The sequence below is a fragment of the Marmota monax genome, unplaced genomic scaffold (genome assembly GCF_021218885.2).
Source record: "Marmota monax isolate L192 unplaced genomic scaffold, Marmota_monax_Labrador192_F-V1.1 WCK01_AAM20220418_F8-fsc00164, whole genome shotgun sequence".
NCBI lineage: Eukaryota > Metazoa > Chordata > Mammalia > Rodentia > Sciuridae > Marmota > Marmota monax.
Window position 1 is genome coordinate 2,358,362 of NW_026693313.1, and position 26,278 is coordinate 2,384,639.

Consider the following 26,278-nt stretch of genomic DNA (forward strand, 5'->3'; position numbering starts at 1 on the left):
AGGGCCATTTCCTCGCGCGGCCGCCTCCCGCCCGGCTCGGCGCGCCCCGCGCCCGCCGCGCTGTCCGGGCCGCGCGGGGCCGCGCCGGGCGGGCCGGGGCGCGGACCCGCACCCTCACCGCCTCGGCGAGCCCAGGCCCCGGGACGGGCCACCATCCCAGGCCCGCCGCGGGGGAGCCGAGCGGGGCGGCTGGTCTGGGGTACCGAGCGGATCCGCGCTGGCAGCGCCGGCAGCGTGCCCCGACCGGGCCGAGAGGGAGAACTTTCTCCCTCCTTCGGCCGCTGCGTCGCCCTCGGCTTCCGAGGTAAGGGCAGGCAAGAGAGGGGAGCCCTGTGACAGCGGGGCTGCCCGGCCAGAGCGTTCGGTGCGGGCGTGGAGTTTGAACGTTTGCTGGCAGGAATGAGGCCAGTGTGCAGCGGCGTGGAGGGAAGCAGTCGATGGCTCCCGAGCACGGCCGGGGAAATCCATTATCGGGCTCTCGGGCTGCCTGCAAGGAGTCACCTTCAGCCGGGAGGCTGTGTTAAAGGAGCACATTCCGGATCGATTGAACTTATTTTTGATCATGGATTAGGCATACGTTTTATTCAGTATAGCTAGTGAGTTTAGACCTGTGAAAATGGATCTTTTCGGATCGTATTTATTTGGATTTTCTTTATTTTGCTGTCACCCAAGCCCTACAACGCTATTAGGAAGCGCCCTGTACTCTTGCTGTTTCTTGCTGGTAGGCTGAGCCTAAAGACTGACTTGATCTCCTTTGCAAGGTTTGGAATTTGAATTGTGGAGGTAAACTGGCTGTAATAGTCTCCAGACAGCTGCCTCTGAGTTGACATCTAATCTGCCATCTGATTGGCTCCCCTCTCACCATTGGGCATTTAGCACTGCTGATGTAAATAGAAGTGCTGAGCAGTACAGTCACAAAAATTCTTGCCACAAATAATAACTCTATTACAAGCAGATGGAAGGTGGAATATTATTTAGAGCTTAAATTGTTATGAATCATAGTTATTAATAAGAGGATTAAATACAGAAAAACATTATGCTGGGGTTCAGTATTGAACATTTACAAAACTCAGATCTTTGACAATCTAACAATATGGACATTTTATGTATCATGGACTTTATTTGTAGGCTGAAGATTGGACCACTAAAAAGTAATTAAACCACAAATTGTACCAATTTTTGGATTTGCCAAGCATTTATAAAAGACTGCTCTTTACAAATTAAACAGTGAAAGAATTTTTGAGTGTATCAGCATTCATAATATAACAAAAAATTTTAACATCCCAAAACGCAGCATCTTTTGGTGGTATTTAATATGACAAGATTAAAGCTACACATTTTTTAGTGATTTGTGTTTTAATAATTGTGACTGTTTTAAGACGCTTATGGATAAGGAGTTTTACTTTGAATTGGCGTATTTAAAAAGAACGAAATGAGAAAACCATAATTTTTGCAGTGGACAATTAGTTAAAATAGAAACTATGGATATCCCTGTGAAATGCTAGGAATCATTTTGTATTTGTTTTTGATTTGGACAATTTAGGAATCTTTTTCTTTGATTACTTTGTTAGGTGACAAAATAGGTTAGCATTATTTAAACTGCTTACACAGTGAATTATTTAAACTGCATTATAGACAAGTTGTATTGGGTGTTTCTTCCAAATAATCTTTCTTTCATAGACATCTTAATGCTATGAAATCTTTAAAAATTCTAATCTGTTAAAAGGGAATAACAGTGATGGTTTATATGATTTTAGTTAGCTCATTTGTTTTAGGAAGGTGTATTTAAATAATAATAGTATATTAGAGGAAAGAATTGTTAGAGCCAGGAAAGGCCTAAATTTAAGAAATCATCATGTGAATGTTGGTTTAACATCTTTGGTTAATGGAGTTTTCCTTTTAATGGTAGTGTTTCCTATTCTTGATGAAAATATTGTGATTTCAGTTTTTATTTTTGATTCATACAAGTACAAATATTAAAGAGAAATATAAATAAACCCATGTAATTAATTTTTAAAAGATTTGCTTTGTCAGCTTGTTTTTAAAGGGGTTGTCTAAAATTGTCATCTTTGTAAACTACAAACAAATGAAGTTAGAGGCATATTTAGGTCCATGTTACTTTAAAGTATTATTTTTTAATGATACCAATCATTTTAAATATTTTGATTTCTTTTAATGAGAGTGAGTCCATTTTGTCCTCAGTGTGATCCTTGGGAATAGCTTTTTATCTTTGAGGGGGAAAACGACAGAACATACGACCTCGATTCACAGATTCTTTTTGGTACCTAACTAATAACATGTGGAATGTCTTTTTCATATTCCCCCCCTTTTCTTTTTGGAAGGTTAGTGTTATTTAGTATTTGTTATATGATAATTATTAGAAACAGTCATTTGTCGAAAGTATTAAATTACTACCTGACTATAGGTCATAAAATGTTATTAAATCATTTTGTTAAGTAATGAAAAAAAAATTTGAGCTTGAATATATTTAGTTTCATTTTTGATTTTAAGAAATGGTTTATACTGGGTAGCAAATGTTTTTGTAATTGGGAATAAAGCACATTGGAGGGAGTCTTTAGAGTGAAATAAGTCATTTTATGATTGAGTTTGTTACTGGATTTTTTTGAGATAAGTATTCAGATAGAGCAGTCTTAAAAGGAACACTGAGGTCAGCTCATACATAGAGATTTTATGATGTCCACGTTTGTGTTGAATTCCATTCATGCTATTTTATTTTCATTTTTATAGAATTTAATACAATGTAATAATAAAGAGTCTTACCATTAAAAGAGAAGTGATTAGCTGGCTTTACAAAGCAGGAATCAGCAAACTTATTACTGATTACCTTAAGATGTGCATAAGATACATTGTATCTTAAGATTATCTGCTTACTCCCCTATGAAATTTTAGGTTATTTGATATTTTAAATCTTATAAAGATTTTTGTGGCCTAAATTTGCCACAGAAGGTATATATAGGTGAAACTGGTGATTCATACAAAAGGCCTATCATTTTAAAAAGAAAATGTAGCAAAATGTTTACACTTTTCTGTTTTTCTGTTATATGGGATAAAATTATTTATGGCTTAAAATTGTTTTTATTGGGAATCCTGATTTTTGTGCTACTTGATCTTTTCGGTCTTTTTTTTTTTTTGGTGGTTGTTGTTATTGTTGTTTTCTTAGTGGTAACCACCATTAGACAGCTATCACTTAAATTTATGTTTACATTAATACTAAATCATTGAGTACCTTCTAGGGAACAACACATTCTTACCTTTGGTCTGTAGTGGGAAACCGGAATCCTTTTTTACTTTGGTTTATTTGTCTGCTTTTAAGAAAGAGTTTTTGACCAGGTTTTTAATATATTTGTTCCATTTTTCTCAACATTGTATTGCCTCAGAAGTGTGTTATGGATATGGAAATAATGCAGACCATACTTGGACACTTTGATTAATGTACTTAACCTCTAAATCTTGTTCCTTTACTATACTTTTAATGAAGAGAAAAGCATCCTTACTCCAGTATAAAAATACTATGAATTCTGGTTTGAGAACCAATTTAAAAAATATAAGACAATGTCCAGTAAGACTTTAATATAAGCTCATTTTAGTTTCCCTAGAAGGACTTCTTTTAAAGAAAGCAGGTGTAATAGAATGGGGTGGAAATTTTGGCTCTATTTCTTATTAATGGCTTTTATTCCTGTATAATTTGGAATTGGGTATATTTAAAAGGACAACTTCGGATGTGATAGGAACTGACCTCATTGCAAACGGTGAGGATCGGCTGGTTTGCTTAACCCGTTCCTCTCCTAAGAGGCGGGTGGTTTGATTTACATTTGGTTGAGGCCCAAGACATTTTTTTCCTCATTTTGTGGGCTGATGGGTGATGCAGATTTGGATTTGGACTAGAGCTGTTTTAGTTTATGCCGGTCCTGGATCAGGAGGCGTTTCTCACTGTATACTAGCTGATGATCCCCAGGTCCTGGATCTGTGTGCTTTGAGCCATATTTTGTGCAAAGGGACTGAGATTTCACTCGTGTCACTTTCATTTTGGCTTGTGTGTAGATGTTCATTTAAGGTTGATATTTTTGTTTGATAGAACTGTTATGTGTTTCTGAAAAACCAGAGATTTTTGGAGGCTGAAGTTAATATTGGTAAAACTCAACACTATTAATTTTTTTTGCAATATTTAGATTTTCAAAATGGATGTTATAAAAATTTTGTGACATTTTACAATGCTGTGACCAAATCCCACCTCTTAGGCTTTTTTGACTTTGGCTAGTTTTCAGTTGTGTCCTTTCTTAGAGGTGTCTTTCCTCCAACAGGAGGCTTTTGCGAGAGTCTCTGTGGACCTGGAAAGCTGAGCTGTGCACACTTGCTGTGTGTGCTGCTCCAGGCTGAGGAATCCCAAATCCTAGTTCCTTGCAGTGTGGGGGAGGAGCACTAAGCAGAAGTTTGTAGCCACCACGAGTGTGTTTACATTTCACAAACCTAGAATGCAGTACTGTATTGTTTTTTTCTAGTTTGGAGGTTATTTGCACAAGAGTAAATTGTCCTTTTTGGTTTAATGGGGGTGATTCAGTAAATTAATTCTGATTTTGGTATACTTTAGTGACTTTTTCTTTTAGAAATTTGATGTAAAGGAAATAATTTAGGTGTCATTTGTTATCATTATCTGCCTGTACATAAGCATATATTATTTTACCCTATGGTAACATCTACATATGTTGTATTATTGGTTTACAACCTATAGTTTTAATGATTCATATTAACTGAATAAGTGAATTTATCAAAATACCATACATGAGTCCACAGTATGTTTTCAACAAACATATTTTACTTTCAAAGTTTTTAACCTATAGTAATAGCAAGAAAATATTTCCTTAGATTTACTTATTTGTATTGGGTCCAGCAGGCAGTTTTCAAACTCACGTGTGGATCAATGCCAAGAATATTAGAAGGCTACTATTTGACAGATGAATTAATGATGAAATTAAATTGTTTCTTGAATGATATTCATTGCTGAGAAAGAGACTAAAGCCTTAAAGTCTAAAGCCTATCTGGTTTACCAGTAGACCCTCTTATTTCCATTATTAAAATCAGGTAGACGGCAGCAGAATCTGGAGTGGACTATTGTAGCAAGACAGTCCTTTGGAACTAGCTGAGACCAGGCCTCTCTGGATCTTCTCACCCTACAGGGTGCACTTCTTAGTATCTCATCTGGTCTTCAGGAAAGATGAGTCTGAAAACCTAGATAAGACTTACTAGTCGACAACTCTACAGGGGAGGTCATACTTACTGAAGAGGAGAAAGTCTTTCATGAACAATGCTGTGCCGCCTTTTTTTTTTTGGTAATGGGGTGCTTAAAAATTTATACATGCAGGTGTATATTTTCTTATAGTGGTAAAACACACATAATGTAAAATGCCATTGGCATTAAATATGTTCACATTGCTGTACAGCCATCACCACCATCTAGTTCAACACATTTTCATCTTCCTAAAGTGTTTTTCTCTTCGAATTCTTCATGTCAGACTTTGAAATCGCTTGCTATTGCTGTGTATTCTAAGTGATCTTGTTTCTGTGATAGTCAGTTTTGCCTTTTCTTAGTCTATTAGTGAAGTCTTCCTCTGCAGCCCCTGGAAATGCTGGTAATCTTTTTCGTTTGTTTTTTTTTAATCAGTCCATCACTTCTTCCCCCTTCTAACTTTATAATAATCTTCGCAGATTCTTTTTGGAGCTGTATCATTTAGGTTAATTGTTTTGTTGCAGATGTGTCATTGAAAGTTTAATAGCAGCTTTTTGGAATTTTTCTGAAGTTTGAAGGTTTGGGGTATTTTTGGTTTGTTTCTTTTTGAGTGAAACCTGGGATTTGTTTGGATGATAGGGTGTAGAAATGAGCTCTTACCATGAACTCTTCCCTTTTCATAGTTCTCTTATCATTTGCATTTTTAGCCTCTCTCTTTTAAAAATTTTTTTTTGTAGTTGTGAATGGACAGCATACCTTTATTTTATTTTATTTTATTTTTATGTAGTGCTAAGGATCCAACCCAGTGCCTCACAAATGCTAGGCAAGCACTCTGCCACTGAGCTATAGCCCCAGCCCTTAGCCTCTCTTAAACATTTAGTTTTGTTTTTCTCCTAGTATCGAAGACCATTGATGGTAGTCATTTTTCCCGTTCTTGCTGTGTTGTGGGTATTTGGGCTTCTCATCATCCGCCCAGGGTAGAGAGCCAGGCCAGGTGATGCTGTGTCCTCTTTGGTAGGGTTTTGTGCTCCACCTCATGTCATTAGCTTTTATCTCTGTACATAGAAATTCTCTGTACATAGAAAAATTCCTGAACTAAGACAGTTGGCCTTTTAATTACATTTTAAAGGCTGCTGCAAAGGGATACTTCTTTCTTATGAACAGCCTTTTGTGCACGTGTGTGTGTGTGTGAGTGTGTATAAAATATTAGAATTGTTTTTTAATTGCTGGGAATGCTGAAAGGTAGCCACCTCTTCACATGTTCAGTTACGTACTTTTAGCGCCGATTCCATGGAGGACACAGAGGAAATGGACTGCTCCTTAAGAAGCAGCAATTATTTCTTTAAGGCATAGACATTTTAGTATTTGTGTGTGCTGTCAGGTGTCTGTTCCATAAATGTGCACTCCCAGCAATCAGATGGGCACTCCTTACAGAGCACACATTTTCTCACTCAGCCTGAGTGAGATGTAGGCAGTGGCTAGGGTCTGGGTTGCTGCTGGCACTTGTGTTTGTTCCCGTGGATTATGGATTTTGGCATCATTGAGTTAGAACTAGCTCATTTTAGCAGAGTGTCTGTAGCAGCATTGTGGGTCAGCAGCCTAGTGGCCCAGTTTTTTGGGTGAGGGAGTGGCTTTGGGTAACACAAGTCATTGTGCTTGATAGGATGTGGCTGTTGTTATCCCAACTTTTCCATTTCTCCCAGTCAGGTATTGGCTTTGTGCCAGAGCAAAATGTAGATCCACTACAGAGAATAATAACTAAAAAAGGGAAAATATAATCACTTTCAAATTTATATAGAATGGTCCTTTTTCTTTTTCTCAGTTTTCTACATTACACAGACTCTTGGAAAAAAGTTAAACAGTCTGCTCAGATTTAGGAAGACACTTAGATTGCTGGGGTATTTTTGGTAACTGTTTAGATAATGTATGCTGGCTGAGGAGTAAATTCAGCTACTGCTTCTGGGTCCTGAAATAAACCTTTCAGAAAACGAGGCAGTGATGATGAGTGGAGGCAGTTCCGGAATTCTTAGTATCATCTCCTGTTTCTTTTTATGATGAGCATCTTAGAAGTTCAACTATTTGCCATACTTCATAGCTTGATTTTTAAAAAATGATTAGTAATTCCAAAATTGATCAAGAATTTGGCATCTAATTTTTGAAATATTAAGAACTAGCCATACATCAAGCTATAAGCCCAGTGTGAGATCCTTTAAATTTTGTTTCCAGTGAATATTTTTTAATAATAATTTCATTTTACCCAGTGAATTATGATGACCTTGGAAACAAATGTCAAATGTTGCTGCTGCTGAGCAGGTATCTTTCTGAAGAAGCAGACTATTTCCTAAGAGACTGGTGTATTTGTTGAATATCAGTGTATTTATGATTATGAGGATTTATGAGAAAAGACTGTCTTATGAGGGGTTCAATGCAGTGGAAAGATCATGGCTTGGAAGTAAGCCGTCAGACATGGGCTCATTTGGGGACTTGGGTGCCTATTCACTCTTCCATCCAGCAGGGGCCCAGTTTCCTTGTCTGGAATGTTGCTACAGGCTGGGTTGTGGAAACCTCTGCTGAAGTCTTGGAGGTAAAACCTTTGGTGTGTCCTCTTTGCCCACCTGCCTTCCCAAGAGGGCTGTGGCTGGGTTTCTTGTTCTATGCCTTGTGCTGCCGCACTTCAGGGTATGGTTGAGGACAAGCCCTTGCCTCTGACAGTTAGGGATGCCCAAACCCTCCCTGCTCCAAATCCTGTGCCATTGTGAATTGTTTGCAGAGAGTGCCTGATCAGCTCAGCGCCACTGCACCAGGTCCCAGGCACGACCAGTGAATACAAACCGAGGCCTGTGTTAAGACTCACTTTTTGCGCATTCTATTGTAATTTTCCCCAAGAAATGTGGTTTGGTACTGATCGGAACTCTTGGATTTGGTTACCGGTAGAGCTGCAGTGGGCTGATGTCATTATACCCAAATTTCTACTCCGTTCACGGTTCCAGGATTAGTGTTAATTATTAAGTTCTTTCTTCTGGCTACAAAAGTCACTAGCAAATGACCTGCAAAAATGATTGGCTTTTCAGGAGTACTAGTTTTTGCCAAGGAACAAAATTTCAAAAATTTAGAACTAGAATCTTAAATTTAAAATTTGAAGCTTCTGGGTGCTGGAATTTGGCTTTTTCTTTTTTAAATTTTTTAGTTGTAGATGGACACAATACCTTTATTTGTTTATTTTTAAAATTTTTTTTGTAGTTGTAGATGGACAGCATGCCTTTATTTTATTTATTTTTATGTGGTGCTGAAGATCAAACCCAGTGCCTCACACTTGCTAGCAAGCGCTTTACCACTGAGCCACAACCCCAGCCCGACTTTGGCTTCTTATTGGTTAAATAACTTGCTTCTGTGTCTGCTTCAACTTCACTGAGTATATTCATATTTGGTCCCTAGCAGAATTGTAATTTATTACACCTGGAGGTTAGGACTGCTCTTAAATAGTTGAAAAGGGGAATGTCAAGTCTGAGAATGCCAGGAGCTGCCTCAAACATGTAAAGACAGTTCCGTTTGTTTTATTATGAGATTTATAAAACGAAATTTAATTCTATTATGAACAAGACTGTGTTACCCATTTTCAATATCTGTTGTAAGGAAGTCTACCCAGGCTGTACTGGACAGACTGACTGTGCTTGCAGATTGTTCTTAGGTGCTGTGATGTTGATGAGAAAGTGATCCTAATTTGGATTTTATTTTGGGTGCCATCCATATGATGTTTTATGAAAGAAATGACTTCACATTATCATTAGCACAAAGAATTTAATATTTGGGTCATTTCTTAACCTTATTGAACAGTTTTATTTATTTATTTTTTGACAGAGAGGGATTATATCACAATTTATTCATATTTAAAACAGAGAAGCCCAGTTGTAAGTATATATGTTAATAAAATCAAAATGATAATTTTGTGTCCCAAAGAGGAGGTTTTCTTTCTGTCTATACCATGGCATGTATGCATTCTTCTCAGTAGGCAAACTAGCACTGCAGAAGAATAATTGATTGCAGTAAGTTAGAAGAAACCATTAGATTTACTGGACAAGGTGCTTCAAGTACATTGACAGGTTTCAGTTATTGAACAGTTTTATATGTGTCAGGGCTTCTTGCCATCATGGCAAGAATATGGGCATCAGACACACGTGGTGCCTGCTGTGTGTTTTGCACTGTATTTGATTGTGGAGTCCTTTGGTGACTAGGGCCTGATGATTAAGGACAAGTAAACTTGTCCACTGAGGCAGCGTAAGGAAGTTTTGTTAGGGGGGCACTTCTCATAGACTAGGTTGAGGATTGGGGTAGGAACAGAAGGTACCTGCTGATCAGCTAAGACTTGGTTGATGAGCAGAAGTTAACCTGATGGAAGCAGGGGCAAGCTCAAGAGCCAGAACCCAGGTTAGAAGATCTGGAAGTTTGGACAGTTACTAGCTGTGTGACCTCAGGCAAGTTACTTTATTTCTCTGTGCTTTATAGTTCCTCATTTCTATAGGAATGAGAAACTATAGTTAATTCATAGAGTTGTGTTTTTTATTTTGAGGAGTAGCCTTTATAAGTTACTGACTGACTGCCTAGTGCGCAACCCTGTCCAGCCCCTCTGTTTCTCTTTACCTTGTCAAATGTCTAGTCAAAGTTAGTTATTGAGCATTTCTAAAATGTCTGTTGTAGTTTTTATGTTTCTTAAAAAATAGTCATACTTTTAAGAAAGGAAAAATAACTTCAAAATATTGATATTTGAAGAATTTAGTTTTGCTCTTATCAAACTATCAACATACTTTGTGACCTAGGTGTGTAGGGCACTGGTCTGTCCAGATAAATATGTATCCAGAGAATATTTGTAAGCTTTTGAACATTGTGTTCCCTGTTTAGCATAAAGGGATCCTTAGGTCACTAAGTAAATATTGATGAATAAATTAATCAAGATAGTTTGTGGGAGATTTTTGTATTGCTTCCTATTCCACTTAATTGGAAATATGGATTGAACAGCTCTGGCCTCTAAGCGATTTAAATTTTGAGTTGAGGGAAGTTGTTGGTAGGCAGACAACTTCCAAATTGGACTTTTGCTTCTAATTAATTTTCTCCCTGTATTAAATAGGTTAAAATCATAGTCACACTGGTTCGGAGTTTTCTGGCCTTGAGAACCTTCCCTTCCCTGCCTTAGAGCCAGCATCTTCTAATCATTGGATGGGGCAGGAAGGGCCGGTCCTGCAGTGGAGACTTGCTCACAGTTCTGGGTTTCATCCCCTTCACCTGGTGTCCGTCCTGTATGGTGAGACCTTGTCCTTCCTCCTCCACTTGAGATTGTTCAGAACCATGAGCACTTTTAAACACCAGTATTTTATTCAGCAATTGGTTAATGAAAACTGGAGGCAAAAAGCAGTTTTGTATTTTGTCTTAGTAAGTGATTAGTGAGAAGGAGAGAATGAGGGGTAATGGAGAAGAGGAATTGTATTTAAGACAGTGACACTTGAATAACTTAAAGGAATATGATTTTTGTAGCCTAAATATCCTTTTGTGGACTAAGTAGTTTCATGCTTCATTGAAAAGCTAATGCAAAGAAGTTGTAGTCAGCTGGTAAGATATTTGAGCCAACCAGTTGTCAGTATGTTGAAGTTTTATTAGCGCATCTAGAAATTTCATATAAATCATTTTTTGAAGAGGGACTTCTGCTAGCATAGCTAAACTGGTGAAGCTGAAATCTGTATTTGTTTTATGTATGTGGTAATTTTTAGGGACTGGGAAAGTATTTCATATGTGAAATAAACTAGGTAGTGTGTACAGCATCACATGATCAAAATATTTCCCCCTTGCTGTTGCCAGAAGCTATCTATTGCTTTTCAACAATCTTACTTGTTGGGCATCATGCCAAGATGTTTAAGACAGCCCCTTACGTGAGCCGCTCCATTCTTAACCTCTCTGACTGAAGTGCCGTGACCTTCACACATGTAGATTAGCCATGTGCTCTGTGAATTGAAACTTGCTGCCTCAGGAAGAAAGGGTTTTTCTTTTTATTCCACTGGGAATTTGACAGCCATTCATCCCTGACCTGGGCAGAGGTAATGCAAGGAAATTGGATTCACATGGAACGTGCACAGACAGCCCAGGCAGTTTGGACAGGCAGGCGGGCTTTCTCCCTGGGCCAGCGCGAAAACTCGCGCGCTGTGGGTGATGGACGTGCCGAGGTGCAGGACCTGCAGTGCAGCAGGCAGCCAGATGGAAGGACAGTGTTGACTTAGAAAAAGAAGTTCTCATGTGGGCTTTGCTAATAAGTTCTGACTACTCTTTCTCTTCCTTTCCAACCTGTGTTTGAAATCTCTTGAATTTTTGTTCATTTCTTAAATGATACTTTAGAATTAAATACTTTTAATACTGTGGGCAGATATGTGGCCGTAGATGCATTTAATTTAGGTGGACCTTTCAAAGAAACACAGAGATACGTTTCTGACACTCGTATGACAGCTCTTCTTGGCTTTGTGCTGTAAAATTCTGAAATGAATTGGTGCTTAGAATTCAACTCACATGAGAGTTCTCACTCAGTTTTGTAATGATTAATAACTGTAATTGATGAACAATGAAATTTTGGATAAAACTAGAGTTATTAGGTAAAATAGTTTTAAAAGAAGTTTATCTTTGCCTTGTCAATGTACACACTTGGAATTAAAGTACAACTCAGTATAAATAATAGTCATGATACTTGATTAGGTTGATACACAGAGTATTCAGAAGGAAATTTCTCTTTCTGAGAATAATAGGTCTGAAGTAGTACTCCAGCTAGTTTCTTGGCAAAAGGAGGGTGATTAGGGCAGTTGAAAACTTACGAATGCTTTTGTGTGGCTTTCAGGCTGAGCGTTTCTGTGTACACTAGGGCTAATGAAATACTGTTAGGCATCAGAGCCTCTGTCCCAGGTGCTGGGAATTTTTCTTGATACGCAGCTCTTTCCTTGGGGTATGAAAGAGGTGATTCCTTCGGACATCTGTGCGGGGCGTGTGCCTAATGGATGCAGTGGGCTAAGGGGGAAGCAAAGTCATCTTCTGACCTGAGGAAGACTTGCTTCTTTTTCCTGTGAGGAACAATAAGATTATTAGGAAAAGTGTCTGATCATGACCACACAGAATGTGTTGCTTTCAGGGCTCTTCATTCGTTGAAGATGTGAAGGTGACAGTCCCTGGAGGACAGGACTGTAGTGCTGCTGGCATGTTTGGGTGCAGCTGGAAAGATGGAGCAGCAAGTACATCCCCATCTGCTGAAGGAAGAGTGGATGTGGAGGGTGACAGACCCCCAGGAGGCAGACAGGAACTCTGGTTGGAGAATCCTCAAGGCTGGCCTGTAACCAAGCATAGGGTAGTCCTCCTGGGAGAGCAGAGGGCACCAGTGCAGGAGAGTGGCCAGCGGGGTGCAGACGAGGCAAGAAAAATATCAGTGTGAGTGAGTCAGTAGCCGGGCTTGTATGATTTTTGAAAAGGGTGATCTGCCTGGGGCCCTGAGATGGGGAAATGAACTTAGCCTCTCATTCTGGTCAGGATGACTGGTAAAACTGGTAAATGTTTGCTTCTTCTCAAATGAAGAATTGCAGCTTTAGAAACTTGACTAATAGTGTGGTGTTCCGTAGTAGGAACAGCTGCAGTTATTGGATACCTACTGTGTGTGCCAGGCACACTGCATCTCCCAACAGTCTTGTAAGTCTGTTTGATAGACGAGCAAACTGGTAGAATTAAGAAGTTTTTCTCAAATCCAGTTGTGCATCAGGACCACCCTTGGGAGTAGACATTCATAGGCCACCATTGGGCTGCGGAGTCTGCCTCTTCTCTGGAAGGCCATTGAAGAGCTGGAAGTAATACTTCAATAAGCGTACTTTTTGGTCATTGTTAATACATGTAAAAGTACATTGTTATAACTGCAGGGTTTTGTTGTAAGACTCCACAGTCACTATCAGACAAAGATGAGAAAAGCAGCCGTGCTGCAAGGGCACAAGGGTGGCTATTGGGTTTTTCCCATAGTGTTACTGAGCATTAAGTTACATTCACCCGTCAGGGGAACTGCATACCACAGTCTAGTTCATTGCTTAGGGTTATCAAAGGACACTGTAAAATAATGTATTGATGTTTAAAGAGAAGTGTAGATTCTCTTCCATCTGGACTTATTTCAGTGTGGCTGTTACTGGAGTTTCTCGGGTGGGGAGTGATGAACTCCATTGAGAGCAGCCCATAGTAGGTACTCAGTCACTTTGGATAAAAGAATAGATAGCAGATTGGACAGTGTCACAGGTCACTTGTGTTATGAGGCCAGAGGCTGTGAATCCCAAGAAACAGGATTGCAAGAAAATAGAGAGGCCAGGTGAAAGGCAGGGGCCAGAAGGTTGGAGAGAGGAGAAAAACTATAGGCAACAGAAAGAATTGTAAAGTAAGAAACCAACAGAATAAAATGTAATATTCATTACATGCCCAAAGTGAACTGTTATGATAGTGAAAATTATCAACTAAACACCAACATCAACATCAACAACCCCCCCCGCCCCCCGCGGTGCTGGGGACTGAACCTTGCACATGCCAGGTAGGTGCTCTACCATTGACCTACACCCCCAGTGCACAAAATTATTAAAAGAATCAAGCCATTAGTCCACAGCGTACAAACAAAAACAGATGTACGCAGAAAACTCCCCTGCTTCTTTGGCAGAGTTGTTCTATGACATGCGATTATAATTATCTGTTGCCACATGGCCCCTTTGGAGCCAGAGCGGTTGGTGCTGGGCTCAAAGCGTTGGGGTGGGTGCTGAGACCCTTTCTGTCATTCTTTGGTTTTGTCTTATGGGTAGGCTCAGTACTGGAAAAAGCTTCCCTATCTTTCTTTTTAAAAAGTTATCAATGACCAAATCTCACAGTTTGGCTCACAGTGCTGTCTTATACAAGCAATATCAGTTAAATTTCAGTTAACCAATACTGTAGAAGTGTCTGAGCAGGAGGAAAGATCAGAGTACTGGCTCCATTCTGTTGTCTGACTTTTCAACTTGTTTTCCTTGCTTCCTGCTCACTCCTTAACTTGAAGCTGAGATATAGTTCCAAATGACATCCCCCATAATGCTGTTTTAGCCTAGAATTACATGAAAACTTGTGTCACTTGTGTCTCATTTCCTCTTTTATATTAATATTTCATTTTACTTTATTGTTTAGAATATTATATCATTACTGATTTAATCCCAGAGATAGCAGAACCAACTGGCTACACGAGTGGAAGTGGTAGCCTTTATCATAGAGCAGCAGTACAGTGGAATCAAGAACTTAACATGAGGACAAGGACATTTATAGATAGGTGCAAAATAGACATCCTTGTTTGCAGCCTAGAACTCATTGTTCCAAGTTGGTTTTAGTGATATAGGAAGGAATACTGCCATGTACAAGACAGTGTGATGGGGGCATTGATTACCATGAAAGTTTGCTCCTGGATTGAAAAACTGAAACCTAAAAGCATAGGTCAAGAGGAGCTGGGGTTGGGCTGGGGCTGTGGCTTAGTGGTAGAGTGCCCGTCTTGCATGTGTGAGGCACTGGGTTCGATCCTCAGCATCACATAAAAATAAATAAAGATACTGTGTCCACCTACAACTAAAAAAAAAAATATATATATATATATATATATATATATAAATAAATAAATAAATAAATAAATAAATAAATAAATAAAAGGAGCTGTGGCTGTGGCTAGTGGTAGAGCACTTGCCTGGCATGTGTGACACACTGGGTTCGATTCTCAGCACCACATATAATAAATGAACAAAATAAAGGCCCATTTAAGAAAAAGGAATCTCTTTTAAAAAAAGCATAGGACAAGAGAAAAAAATGGGACACTTTCAAAATGTTTATTTAGTAATGGGACTATGTATGAACATGTGATAAGTCAGTTCATAAAGGAACTATCATAGTTATTTCTGAAATTTATAAATGCTCGGCATGCACAGCTTACGTCACATAAGTGACATTTTCACTGTAAGTGGTTGAAGTCACAACTTGTGTCCCCATTGCCACCTTTGTCTTCTCAGCCAGAGAGGACAAGGTGGTATAGACACAGAGTTCTCATCTGACCCCACGAGCAGAAACCATATGGCATTGTATGAAGAAACCATATGGGATTTTTGAAGGTGTTCTTGTTTCAGATCTGCCTACCTGCTTATTCCAGGCCTTGCTTTTGGGCATGTTGGGTTTGAGATGTGCTTTGGACAGCTCATTTGGTGTAAAGAAAACAGGGACACAGAGTGGGATGGGCCCTTAGGGCCTGTGTGTACTTCTGTGTTCTTTGAAAGTGGGGGTTCCTGAGATTGCTTTTGGGAGCGTGTGCATGGAAAAGACAGCAGAGCAGTAGCATTTAAGGGGTGAGAGGGAGATGGAACCTGGTGGAGGTCCACGGCAGCCTGGGAAGCAGGGGCTTCTGGAGGAAAGATGGGCACAGCCATGCTGAGCACTGAGGAGCGTCCATGAGAGTGGAGGCGGCACTGTGGCCATTGGTGTCCACATCAGTGGAAGAATCAGGCAGGAAGCAGGTTGCACAGGTCCACGAATGAACAGGAAATGAGAAAGGGGCTTCAGGATGGTTGAATGAGAAATGGGGTTTCTCGTTTGAGTTTTAACAGCTTTAGTTAGTTGGAAGACAGAGGTAGAGAACTCATGCTTACCGTCGGCTCTCTGTGTGCCCAGGCACCATTTGGGCTTCTCCTGTCATGGCTCCATAAATGTCCCCTGACCCTTTGCTCTAGTTTATTGGAGCTGCTCAGGCAAGGATGGAAGGCCTGTCTTTCTGTGTGCCTCCAGTGCCTGGGGTCATGTCTGGCATGGGGAGGGACTCTTTGTGCTTGTTATCTGAGTCCTCTTACCTAATCCTTGCAGCAATCCTAGGTGACAGATTTTGCTGTCTGTCCTCATTTGATAGAATCTAAGAACGCAGGATGGGGTGGGGAACACATGTGCTTTGCCCAGGCCATCAGGCAGTGGCACTGGGAGTCAGACCTGAGCTGTGATTTCAGAGTGCAGGCGGCTCCTTTGTTGTGTTAAGAGTGTTGCTCATTTCACTTCCCCTGTAGGCTGAGGGGGAAGAGCCACATTTGCACAAATATAATTTATGAACATTTCCAGAAAATAAGTTTTGTAATATTGTGAAGTACCAGTGTGTTTTGGGTGCTCTTTTCCACTTTGATCACCTTGAAGCAGTGTATCAGCTGGTCTGGCGGAGACATCTCTGAATGCCTGGAGAAACTTCTTACACCAGAGATCACTGTGTTTTGGGAATCAGCTCTGTGGTAGTGATCTTGGGTATGGTGATGGCTAGTTGGTGTAAAGTTACTATTGTACGTTTTCTTCTTACCTTCTCTGAAGTCTTGGATTTTAGGGTGGTCACTCAGGATTGGATACTAAAAATATCTTGTTTTTCTCTGTGTGTGTGTGTATTTGTTGATATTAAAATCTTTGGTAACACAGGAATATATTTTTTACTATGTATTTATAATAAACCCACTGTTTAAATTACAATTCACAAAAATGTCCCCTTATAAGTATTACAGGTTGTAGGTCAGATTCCCTCATTGTACCTGAAACCTCAAAGGGAGATCAATTGTTTTGCCATTGTACTGACATATTAAGTATTGAATGATTAAAAATATAAAGCAGTTTACTGAATGGTGAGTAGGTGTCAAGACAACGCTAAGAACTCTACATATATTTTCTCTGCAGCAGGCTCTGTTTTTGCTCTTGCTTTACAGAGAAGTAGGCCAAGGTCCAGCCTGGGCGAGTCCAGGTCAATATCCAGGAAGAGGAACCTGGGCCTTCTGACTCTGCCTTTTTAGACCCTGTGCTGTCTTGGTCTCAGGTGGGTGGAATGAGTACAGTTTTACAGGAGGTCTGAATTTATGTCTCGGATGTTGTTGGTATAACTAGGATTTCTTTTGTTTGCTTGTTTGCATTTACAATATCTTGACATTCTGTGAGGATATTGAAAAACTTGAAGAAAGATCTCCCTTCCCATAGGGGACATCATTTGGTTAGAAAGAGAGACAAAGTGGAATCGCTGCTCAATAGGAAGATTCTCAGCCAGCAGGTGAAACAAGGGTCATTTTCTTCTTTGAAGGGGTCCTGAGAGGCATAGCTCTAAGGCACCTGCTGGGGCCCCGTTTCCCCATGGCCGACATCATTACTGTGCATATCCCTCTGCCCCACTGTTAAGAAGCAGATATGGAGTATGGTGTTTCTTTTTGATGAGAATGTGAACCCTTTTTGTACTTGGGCTAGTGTTCATTACCATCCACTTTCCACAGAGAAAGAAAACTCAGGATCAGAACATTAGTGTAAAGAATCTTTTTCTAGCCGAAAGAGCATTCAGCATTAAACGTATACTCTAGAACTTCTCCCACTGTGGTAGTTGCTAGCTGTGTGTGGCTATTGAAATTAACATTAAACAAATTAAAAGTTCAGTTCTGAGTTACAGTAGCCATATTATAAGTGTACAGTAGCCTACATGCAGCAGAGATCTAGAACATTCTCATCACTGCAGGAAGTTCTGTGGGACAGCACTCTAGAGCCTTCACTTGAATCTTGTAAAATCTAAGATACTTGAGATCTGTGAGCACTGTGCTCTATTGTCAATGCAGAATGTGACCTTCTGATTTGGATAGCCATAAATAGGACAGGATCTTGAATGTATTCATCATCATTTTTGAAGCTATCCTTGATGTAATCATCAGTACACATGAATTGTAGTGATCTCAAATAACAAAATAATTGTGAAAACAACACAATAGGGCTTCTTTTACTTGATTCTATTTTATAGCCACGGAAAATTCATGTAAGGCTGCTGAGTGTTTTCTGCTGCATGTCTGAAAGTGGAACTTGGTTTCTGTCTGTATCGCAGTGTGAACTTCACCCAGTGGCCTGGAGTTGGAATACCGGTTATGCATTAGTTGGAATAATACTGTTATATATTTTGCTGTGGAAAAAATCAAATTGCTTTCTTGACTAAAATGTTGTAACTCTTCATAGCAAATGAGGCGTGAAACACATTGTCAAAAGGATGGAGACCCAGTTTTAGCAGCACTGTGCCTTTGGCTGCTGGCGCTGCCCTAGCGAGGTGTGAGCCTCGTCCACTCTCCCAGCTCCTGCTGGCTTTCAAAGCTCTGCCCTGGAGGACCTGGGTCTGGGTCAGACCCTTCTGAAGTGTTAGATGTAGCGTTGCCATGTGGATGATTAGGAGGGAGTGTGGGCTGTGAATTGGAAGTAAACTTGTGCTTGTTAACATTTTACTTCACATTATCATTAGATGAAGCAAAAATACATTTTTAGTCTCTGAAAGCTTGATTATGTTATGTCAGTAATTCTTTATGCCCAGATTCTTTTCTGTTCATTCAGTGTGTATTTCTACTGAGAAAAATGCTCTCCTTTCTTGGATTTAGTAATTTTAGTAATAATACTTGAACCGAAATATATTATGAAGTGTTTAAATCGTGGACTTTTGACTTTCAAAATATCAAATGTTGGTTCAAAAATAGCTAGAGAAAGCTTCAGATTTTTGAGTACTCCTTCACTTTTTTTAAAAAATATTTTTAGCTGTAGATGGACACAATATCTTTATTTTTTATTTATTTTTTTAATGTGGTGCTGAGAATTGAACCCAGTGCCTCACACATGCTAGGCAAGCGCTCTACCACTGAGCTACGACTACAAAAATACAGCCCCATTTTTTTATTTTGAAGCTTCTGTTTAGATTCTTGGGTCAGAATTTCTTAATATGTAGTTACAGCTTCCGTAGTCCACGAGGACTCTTCATTTCAAAGGAAGGCCGCAGAATGGCCAGAACACTCTCTGAATGTTCCATGCAGAGAGTGAGGGGAAAGGTTTTGAGTGGAGAAAGATTATGAATTGGGCTTGTTTTTCTATGGTTAGATATAAGGGTTATTTTTTTAATACTAATAAGTATTTTTGGCATCTTGTAGACATAAATTCATGTGTATGTGTCTGTGTCTGCGTCTGTACGCAATGTCACCAGTTATATTAATGCAGTTTTATTTAACATAAATGCAAGTGTGGAAAACAGAAAAAGCACAAGCTGGTCACACCAAGAGCCAACGGTGCCTCTGCCACTGCAGGTATGGTTTGACTTCCAAGGGAGCATGTGTGGCTGTGAACATGGTTTTCTGTTGTTCCCCTCATTGTTTTTGTTTACTTGCTGCCCTTGAAATAGGTGTTTGTGAGACACATTGTAAATTGATTGTACAGCTTCCAGGCTCTACTGGCTTACTCACTCACTGGATGGACTAGTACGTAGAGATAATTGAGGTTTTTTTTTTTTTTTTGTATCTGATCTTGTACATTTCTTGAGCCTTTTTAATGAATATTTAAGAGTCAACATCTTTTTTTTTTTTTTTGGTCCTGGGGATTGAACTCTGGGGCACTTGACCACTGAGCCACATTCCCCAGTCCTATTTTATATTTTATGTAGAGACAGGGTCTCACTGAATTGCTTAGGGCCTTGCTGTTGCTGAGGATGGCTTTGAACTCACAAATCTCCTGCCTGAGCCTCTGGGATTACCGGTGTATGCCACCATGCCTGGCAGGAATCGGCATCTCCAGTCTGGAATGCAGTCCGGGTTTATGAAGTTACGTAACAGAAATGCATGTATATGCTCCGTGAGTTTTCACACACAGAGGAATGATAGTGTTGGGAACACTGTAGGGGTGGGACTGGCCTTTCTAAGAGGGCGCCAGGATGGTCTCCTTCCCCACTTTGGCTTTGCTCACAGGTGTGAGCCCTCTGGCTCTATTCTCCTTGCACCTTCATCCCTCTGTGTACTTAGCTGTTTTGCACTTACCTGGACTGAAGCTTCACTTCTGTTTTTATTTATGACTCCCTGCTCCCTTCTCTTTTGTTTAGTTTTGCTTTCAAGGGATGTTCTTTCTTGCTTTTATTCTTTTTCCTTTTCTTCTAGTTCTTCCCGTCGCTTCTTAGCTATTCACCAAATGAATGGATCCATGCCTGGCCTTTGGTGGCTTTTATACAGTGTTTGTCCAGTGTGTCTGTTGTTACCTATTGCCCTTTTCATCATATTTACTAGACACCCAGCCTCATGCCGTCATATGCAGAATAGGGATGGCAACACCTAATTTACATGATTATATTGAGGACTAAATTAGATGAGGCATGTAAAATGCACGGCACAGTATAAGACAGCACTGTTAAATGCTGGCAGTGGCAGTGGCAAAAATTGTAGTGTGGAATTTCTGGTATGATGGGATGAAAAATGTTTCTAAAGAATACCTCTCTCTATTGAACTGGATTGATAAGCAGGGGCAGATCATAGAGAGCTCTGCGGATCATGAAGGGAAGATTATATCTTATTCTATATGAATAGAAACCACTGAAGAATTTTATTACCAGGAGATGTGATTTGGTTGGCAAGACAAAACAAAAAATGAAGGCCTCTGTTATATCTTAATGTCTGTATCTCTTGTTCCCCTTAAAATAATAAAACTTAAAGACTGGGCAGTATTACTAGTTGCAAATATTTATGAGGTGACATGTAATTGGAACAAGAGTTTGACAAATGCAACATCTTGCTAAATTCAGAACCTTGATCATGGACTCTTAACTGCTGACTGCTTACAAAAAGCAACCCTCCTTTATCTTCTAGGCCCAGGTAGATTTTCTGGGGGAGCCCTTGTGTTCCTGGAGTGTGGTCTTTACTGCCTGTTTTTGCATCTTCAGGCCCATCTGGGGTGGATGCTGCTGTCATTGTCCAGCCTTCAGCTGGAATCCCCCACTCTGCCATTTGTGTTTTATGAGACGGATGACAATAGTACCTAGCGTCTGGGGGTAGTTAGCCAGTGTTCTCTAAACTGTGCTTGGTAGTGCTGCCATTGCTGAGGAACATTATCCAACAGCTGGTGTTGATTGCCTCTAGAATGTTCGTTGTCCTGCTTCCAGTTCCTAGAAATACTTCTTCTGTCCTTTGCTTTGATTTCTTAACTTTCTATACCTGGGGGTTGGGGAAGGAAAAGGAGTCACATACATTTTGCAACTTTGAAGCCTTGTGATGTAATTTTTTTTCTGTTTTTTGCAGTTTAGAAAGCTCAGTCTTTTTTAAAAAATATTTTTTAGTTGTCAGTGGACCTTTATTTTGTTTATTTTTATGTGGTGCTAAGTGCCAGATAGTAAATACTTTAGACTTTGTGGGCTAGATGACATTTGTTTCAACTACTCACCTCCTTTTTTTGGTACTTCGGATTGAACTCAGGGGCACTTGACCACTGAGCCCTATTTCCCCAGCTCTATTTTGTGTTTTATTTAGAGACAGGGTCTCACTGAGTTGCTTAGGGCCTTGTTTTTGCTGAGGCTGTCTTTGAACTCATGATCCACCTGCCTCAGCCTCCTGAGCTGCTTGGATTACAGGCGTGTGCCACCATTCCCAGCTCAACTATTCATCTATCTTTATGTAGCACTGAAGCAGACATGAGTTGGAGGCTGTATGCCAATATCAGTGCTGAAATTTGAATTTTTATATAATTTCGTATATCATAAAGCTTTTTTTTTTTTTTTTTGCTCCTTTTCCCTCAGCCATTTAAAAAGGTTAAAAAAAAAAGTTCTTAGTTTGTTGGCCCAACAAAAACAAGTGGATCAGATTTTGCCTGAGGGACCACAGTCAACTGTCAACTGCTTGTCAAGAGATACTTCTTCATTTCAGGTTCCATCCAAATCTTGTACCTCGTCCCCAGTTAGGAGTCTTTGTTTACACAGCTCTCTATTCTCAGGGATTATAAGTAGCACTTTGGGAGGATTTTAGATCCCTGGGATGAAGGACCTGGGGTCCAGAGGGAGGAAAGCAGATTGTCTGATTTTACAGATTCATAAACAAGAAACTTGTACATCTTAAACAGTCTTCTTGATTTTCCGTACAGAGAGTGTCTTTCATCTTACTTTTTACTGCTTGCCGTTTAATTGAGGTTATTCATGTTTTAGGCACTCTGTCAGTTACTTCTTATTATTCCCTGAAGTTTTGAGTTTTATTCTTTTTTTTTTTTAATTACAAAACCATAGTATTTGAATAGTTTCATTATAAAAGATTCAACACTTGCAAAAACAAGTTTACAATCTCTTTTACTGCTTCTGCTTTCTGGAACATTAAGTATACTTTTTTTCTAGTTGACTTTTCATTTTAAAATACTGCATGTGAACATACACAGTCACACATACACATGTACTGCTATGTGACAGCCTGCTACAGGTGTTCTTCTCTGGCCCCTGCAGCCTCTCCGAGGCATATCACAGTGCTTCTGCTTTTTCCCTTTGGGTGATTTTGAGTGTGGGGGGAGGAGAGGTTCTTATTGGTCTAAGCAGTCTCCGAACAATGAAAAACCATAAGGTCATTTCTCCTGTGAACCATTGAGTCATTTTGGAATGTCACCTTCTGAGGCAGTTGACAACAGAACTTGCCTGGACGATCAGCGCAGGATCTTCAGGACAGAGCACTGTGTGATGTCTTTTTTTTGACAGCCTCTGGTGCAGTCCTGGGCCTCCCGCATCCTTGAGTGCTGTCCACAACCAAGTTTCTTACCCAGAATGGGCTACAGAAATGCAGGCTCTTGTGGTTAAGCTGTGTGACCGGTGATGCCTTCACCCTGTTGTGTCCCAAAGCAGAGGCAAAGGCAGACATTTCAAAGTAATTGAATTCAGTAATTGAAATTTCAAAAGTAATTGAGAGAAGATGAGTGCATTTCCTATTTAGAAGGCATCAGCTGGTTTTTTTCCCCCTCAAGTTATTTTCATTGTATCTGGTTAGCTTTAGAAATTGGGGAGAGCAGGGAAGAGGGTGTGCGGTGGTATGCTGTGGACAGCAGATGGCTTCAGTTCCCCTTCCTTTATATATACAGTACTAAGTAGATGTCCTTGTCACATGGGAGCTCTAACTTTGTACATAATCTCTCTTGAAGAAAGGCACCTCTGTTGCCTGCTTGGTGTCCATCATGTGGTGCTTTTGCAAGTGTGGCCCAAGTTTAAGTTGACCACAAACCAGAACAGTTAGTGTTATATGGTCCACGTGCCATGCCATGGATTTCCTTGGAATCACACCTTTGTTTTTATTTATTTATTTTCGTTCTGTTTCTACTTGCACATTTTAAATTTTCAGTTGAAATTTTAAAGATATATTAAGTATACTGGCTCTCCTTAAAGACCTCTTTGTAATCTGTATCCTATATGTGCAAATTGAAAATAAGAACATTATCTGGTTAGTTTGTTAATAAAGACTTATATATTAATTGTAAATTCTCTGTTTACTGGTTTTAAAATATAAGGGACTATCCTTTCCTTGTTTTTGCTTGATGTAAGAAAAAAAGTTTTTAATTACCAAATATTTTTAGAAGTACTAAATTTCTTGATTAAAAACAGTGTTAAGGGTTTTTTAATTTCATTGAGCTTTGGGGAAAAATATCTTAAATTCTGTGCATATGAGTTTGCTTTATCTGAGTGACTCTGAATTAGTCAAAATAACATGGCTCAGCAAATCTGAAATACCACTTTTAGAGGCATTTATTCATTGTATCTGTTTTACTCAGTTGATTTGCTGTTAATTATTTAAAAGTAAAGCACCAATAACCTCGCTTTATATAGTATCAGGTGCCTAATTTTTGGCCCCTTTATGTTGCTGCATCTGTGGTTTGGAGCTGGCACCAGAAGACTCTCTGAGCTCTGAGGACTGTGGCACGCTGTCATGCCACAGCTGGTCTGCTGGTTACAAAGCGGGCCGCACGTGATGACCACATGGAATCTCCAGCCTTCGTGCCGTGTGCTCTGTGAAAGACACAGTCATTCTGTACACAGGATGTTATAATGGAATATTGACATTTTATTGATCCAGAAACCTGTGCATAAATTGTTGTCTTTCTTTTTTAAAAGAAGTTTTACAGTTGTGAAATTTTAGACCCATTTTAATTTCAAGATCTAGATGAAGCGTAATCCCTGGAGTGCTCTTTCACTGTTGCAATATAATCTTTTCATATGATACCTGATTTAGTTGGAAACAAATTAGTAACTGTGCATGCTTAAAGGAAGCAATTTAATAAACAGGATTTTAGAGAAACCTAATCAGAATTGTAAAATGATATAGCAAATCAGTTGCATTATGTAGAATTACTTGGTTGATGTAACTCTTAGATGTATGGATAGATCTGTGTGACCTTGTCAAAAGCATTTAAAAATTTTCAGTTCTCACATAAAAAAGGGTGAGAGGAGTCCCTTTTCCCTTGAGTTTGTTGGTTCGTTCAAAAATGTTTTCAAAATATCTTTTTCAACTCTCTTGGGTAGAGGCCAGCTAGATAATGGAGCTGTCAATAGCTGTGACATGGTCTTCCAAATTAAGGTTAGCATACTGGGAAAGCCAGTTTTTTTGGAGATGGGCACTTTGTTATGTGGTCAGGTAGCATGAAAAAAGCAAAGTGGTGTAGCCCTAAACTTGGGAATTGACACAGTTATTCAGGAAACCTGTGCGGCACATAGACAAGGAATGGGTTTGCAGGGTGTGGCCAAGACTGGCGGGGACGGTGGCTCTGACCTCCTGCTTACAGGTGAAATGTGACACATAGATACGCACTTCTAAATAGCAGTAGTTAGTTTTGAGCCCCTTCTTTTCAGTTTTTAAGAATTTCCTATATTGGTAATGTTGCTTTTATTTCTGTGGCTTTTTGAGTTAGAATTTAGGTTTACCTTTCACAGCATATTTTAATTTTCCTATTAAAATGAAATATATGGTGCTAATTTCTGGTATGGCAAGTACATGGTATTATCTTTCATTTGCTGAGGACCCTCGCAGCCCATCTTGTTTTCTAGAGGAGAAAACCTAGGAGGGCTGGAGATGTTGAGGAAGACACCTCCGTCTGGTCATTCTGCTGTAGGAGCTAGAGTTGGATTCTGTCTCCTGGTCCCCGTCACAGAGTGAGGCTGCTTTCCTTGGTCCCTGTTGCATTATATAGAATTACTTGGTTGGTGTAACTCTTAGATTCGCTCTTGCTGCTTAGCTCACTCTCTGATGTCCATGAGACTAATGAACAGAAATCTGCCACCGGGGCTCCTAAAGGCTGCAATTGAGGTTTCCCTGAAGGTCTGTAAGACAACACAAGAGAGAGATCCTGTTCTGTCCGGTGGTCTTCAGACAAGCTGGACAGGGCAGAGGGTCCTCCAGCTGCGGTCTGAAGGACAAGCAGAGTGAGTAAGAGTTCCCCCGAGGGCAGAGGGTCCTCCAGCTGCGGTCTGAAGGACAAGCAGAGTGAGTAAGAGTTCCCCCGGAGCTGGGGAAGGTGAAGAAACCCTTATCAGCTTCTGGCCAGTGGACTACCCGAACGCCAACACCAGCAGCAGCAGTAGCAGCAACAGGTCATGCCTGGAGGAGGCTCCAAGCAGCACTTGGCTGGATGTGGGAGCCAGGGGCAGCTGTGAGGAATGCAGATGACTTTTACTAACTTGTGGATCAGTTTCCTTTTGCTGCATAACAGATTTAATGGCTTAAAAGAACACACTTTGTTGTCTCAGTTTCTGTGGGTCAGGACCCCAGGCACAACTTATCTGTGTCCTCTGTCCAGGGTCTCACAAGGCTGCGGTCGAGGGACCAGCTGGGCTGCATTCTCCTCTAAACAAGGGAAGGCTCCTGCAGACAGTTGGCAGACTTCTCAGTGACTTCCTTCTTTAGTGCCTCATAGGAGGGAGTCTCTGTCACTTGAGTGTCACTAACCTTTGAAAAGCCCTGTCTGCTAAAGAGCTCACCTGATTAGGTCAGGCCCATCCAGGACACTGTTTTGAGCAACTCGGAGTCAACTGGTTAGGAACTTTGCTTACATTGGCAAAGTTTCTTTATCTTTGCTCTGTTTTCTTAGGTCGGTGCGAGTCAAGAAGAGGAGATAACACAAAACTGTAACAGACATGATGAACCCCAGGGAACCATCTTAGAATTCTGCCAGCTACGTGTTGTGTGTTACACATTAATAGAAACA

The 26,278-nt window shown here is 40.1% G+C and overlaps 1 protein-coding gene across 7 annotated transcripts in view; it reads left to right on the forward strand.

Moving 5' to 3' along the window:
- Window positions 1-26,278, forward strand: part of Arid1b (AT-rich interaction domain 1B) — a 412,777-nt gene that overhangs the window by 1,894 nt on the left and 384,605 nt on the right. The window lies entirely within an intron of this gene.